The sequence below is a fragment of the Tupaia chinensis genome, unplaced genomic scaffold (assembly GCF_000334495.1).
Source record: "Tupaia chinensis unplaced genomic scaffold, TupChi_1.0 Scaffold148792_1, whole genome shotgun sequence".
In the NCBI taxonomy this organism is placed as follows: Eukaryota; Metazoa; Chordata; class Mammalia; order Scandentia; family Tupaiidae; genus Tupaia; species Tupaia belangeri.
The window spans coordinates 919,698-923,461 of NW_006208639.1; the positions used below are offsets into that span (position 1 = coordinate 919,698).

At 37.6% G+C, this 3,764-nt stretch overlaps 1 protein-coding gene across 1 annotated transcript in view; it reads left to right on the top strand.

Annotated features, from left to right (window-relative positions):
* Positions 1 to 3,764, top strand: part of COL28A1 (collagen type XXVIII alpha 1 chain) — a gene marked incomplete at its 3' end in the record, with an annotated part of 32,799 nt that overhangs the window by 2,219 nt on the left and 26,816 nt on the right. The window lies entirely within an intron of this gene.

The window sequence follows — 3,764 nt, forward strand, 5'->3', positions numbered from 1 at the left end:
CTTTCTTTCTTTCTTTCTTTCTTTCTTTCTTTCTTTCTTTCTTTCTTTCTTTTTCTCCACTTATTGTGGATTGTCTAAAGTATTTCTTAGTCTGTTCGGGCTATTACAATATTAGGTTGTCGGGAAAGTCATGATGTAGTTTTCTGTTTTCATGCAAAAATATGTCATGACTTTCTTGACAACCCAATATAATTCCGTAGATTGGCTTGTAAATAACATGAAATTTATTTCTCACAATTCTGAAGTCTAGAAAGTCTAAGATCAAGACCCAAGCAGATTCAGTGTCTAGTAAGGACCCACTTTCTGGTTCATAGATGGTTTTCTTCTCCCTATTTTGTGTCTGTATTTAATTTTCCTGGTATAGCACTCCCTTGAGAACTTCTTGGAGATGTGGTCTGGTGTTGGTAAATTCTTTCAGGTTTTGTGTATCTGAGAATGTTCTTGTCTTTTCTTCCCTTATGAAGGATAATCTTGTCAGGTACAGTATTCTTGGTTGAAATTGCTTTTCCCTTAACACTTTGAATATATTTTCCCATTCTTTCCTTGCTTGCATTGTTTCCAATGAGAGGTCTACTGTTAGCCTCATGGAAAAGCTCAGGCAAGCATTTTCAAACCATGCTGATTATTGGTTCAAATAAGCTTTCTCATTGCCATTCTCATGGGCACACTGAACTAGTGGCTCAGTCTTGTCTTGCCAGGAAAGACTGTGAGTTTAAGTCATTTGGTGTGTAGTTGGAAATAGTAGCTGATGAAGATGATGAGGATTTTAATACAGAATTAGAGTTTTCATTGTTAATTTATCCAGATAAATAGTTTCACAGGGTTGTACAGAGGAATGCCTCTTGACTTCAGGTCTTATTCTGTCCATTAGTTCTTCCAGAGTGTTGGAAGAAGAGTGCTGCTTTTAAGAAACTCTGTTGTTTTACTTAATATGCTCTTGGTTCATTGAATGAATAAGTAGCTTTATTCCAGCTTGGAACCTTGGTGGAGATAGTTTCCAAATGGGGTGCTATAGAAACAGAACAGCAATGTAATTTTTGGCTTGAACTATGAATTCACTGATCTTGTGTTTGTGATACTGATACTGAAATAGTGTGGCTCTGCAAAATATTGGATTTATTAGAAATTGATTATAATGCACAGATTAAAAAAAAAATCTCTGTGTTAAAAGCCAGGCATCATAGTTATCTTTGGGGTGTGGCAATTGGGAAGAAACATGAGGGAGATTGCAGGAATGGTGGTCATGTTCTGTTTTTATTTCTTTCTTTTTTTTTAGAATTATTTATTTATTTATTGGGTTGTTGGAAAAGTCATAACATATTTTTCTATGCAAAAAAGTCATAACTTTTCTGACTGCCTCATAATTTTATGTATTATCATTATTATTTTAGAGAGATTATTGCTATGGTGGGGGTGTGCTCACCAGAGAGACACAAAGAGACAGAAAGCAAGAAATCACACCCCCCCTCCCCCCAGGAGATGGCCACTCCACAGTTCTTTCTCCATTCTCCTCTTGGGTTTTTGGGCATGCATATACATGCACCTGGTGTGAGTTTTAAGCTGCTGGGTCTGGGACTCAAACCACAGTCGACTACGTGGATGTCCAACGATGTAACCATTACACCATCCACTGGTCCCATTATTATTGTTATTATTATTTTAAAAATAATTATTTAATTTTACTTATTCATTTATTTATTTTAATTTGACCAGAGAAAGACATGGAGAGAGGAGGAAAGTGAGAAAGCAAGCCACCAGGTCCAGGACTCAAACCGTGGTCAGACATGTGGAGTGCAAAGCACCATTAACCATCACACCACCCACTTCCCCCTAATTATTATTATTTTTAAACTTGCTATCTGGCCCATGCATGCATGCACATGCATATGCATGAGAAAGAAAGTAATCCACCAAGTCCGGTACTCTAACCGTGGTTGACCATGTGGCTAACCGTGGTTGACCATGTGGGAGTCCAGCACCTTAATCACCATGCCACCTGCTGGCCCCTGTTCTTTGTTTTTGATCTGAATGCTAATTATGTGCATGTGTTCAGTTTGTAAATATCCATTGAATTGTAAACTCATGATTTGTTGCCTTTTTCAGTATATCTGTTATACTTCAATAAAAAGAAAAATAAAGGTTTAATTTATGAATAATGAAAATGAATAAAACAACCATATAGCAATCTGAATTCAGTCAGAAGAATCTGGAAATGTCAGACCCTGTGAATAAACCAGTTGCTGTATAGAATGGGACTGAAATGTATGTTTTTTTTTTTTTTTCAGATTTCTATAGGTATAGACATTTGCTGGAGAGAAAGAGAAAAGGAGACAGAAAGAGAGGGAGGGAGGGAGGGAGAGAGAAAGCACCCTCTAGAGTGGTCGGCCACTTCTCCTCCATTCTCTTTTTAGAATTCTGGGGGTGCGTGCACACATACACACACGCACATACACACACACACACACACACACACACACCTGGGATTCTAACTGCCAAGTAGCCCATATGGGGTCCTGCTGCTTTAGCCTCCATGCCACCTGCTGGGCCATGAAATGTTTTAAAATGACTCTACTCATGCCTTGTTCTCCATAACATAATGGGAAATTAAGACCACTTGAATATACTTCCTTAAACATGCATTCAGTAATAAATGTTCAATCGGTAATACATCTTTAGTCACGATATCATGATTTATTTGAGTTAGAAACTTTACAAATTTGTTCTGTGGATAAAATGGGGTTGCCATTGAAGAAAACTAAAAAGCAGCTTTATTCATGTAATTGGTTAAGCAAAAATACATTTTTACTCTATGTTCATAAACTTTTTAAAGATTTATTTTATTTAATTTATTCATTCATTTATTTCAATTTGACCAGAGACAGAGAGAAAGAGAGAGAGATGGAAAGTGAGAGAGCAAGCTACCAGGTCCAGGACTTGAACCGTGGTCAGCCATGTGGGAGTATCTAGCACCTTAACCACCATGCCACCTACTGGTCCTTGTTCATAAATTTTAATGAAGATGTTTGTATTTCTGTTTAAGATATTTAGACTTGGGGGCTGGCAGGTGGCATGGTGGTTAAGGACTCTGGACTCCCACATGGCCCACTGTGGTTTGAGTTCCAGACCTGGTGGCTTCCTTTTTCATTTTTCCTCTCTCTCTTACTTTCCCTCATGCTCTGTCCCTCTCTAGTCAAATTAAAAATAAACAAATAAATAAATAAAGTTAAATAAAGTAATTATTTTAATTTTTTTCTTTTTTTTCAATTTCATTTTATTTTATACATTCAATCAGATTATTATTTGGCTTACTAAATGAATATTTCAACAGGTGAACCTTTCTCCCTAGAACAGTTGATAAAACTACAAAATATCTTCAACAGATAATACCACAATTCTTTGTGCCATTAATGCTTTGCCTCCCTATTTTTCTTCTAAATGTCCTTCCTCAGACCCTCCTATTTCTTTAAAAAAGATATTTAGGCTTTATTTCTGTTTTATAAGACTTTTTTTGGGAACCAACAGTTGGTGTAATGGCTATGTTGCTGGACTACCATGTAGTCAACCGCGATTCGAGTCCTGGACCCGATGGCTTAAACTCACACAGGGCACGTGTGTGTGTGTTCCCAAGATCCCAAGAGGAGAATGGAGGAGAAGGGATTGTGGTGTGGCCATCCCCCCTGGGGGGTGATGTCTCGCTTTCTGTCTCTCTGTCTCTTTCTGTTTTTCTGGTGAGCACATGTGCCCTATAGCGAACACCTCTCAAA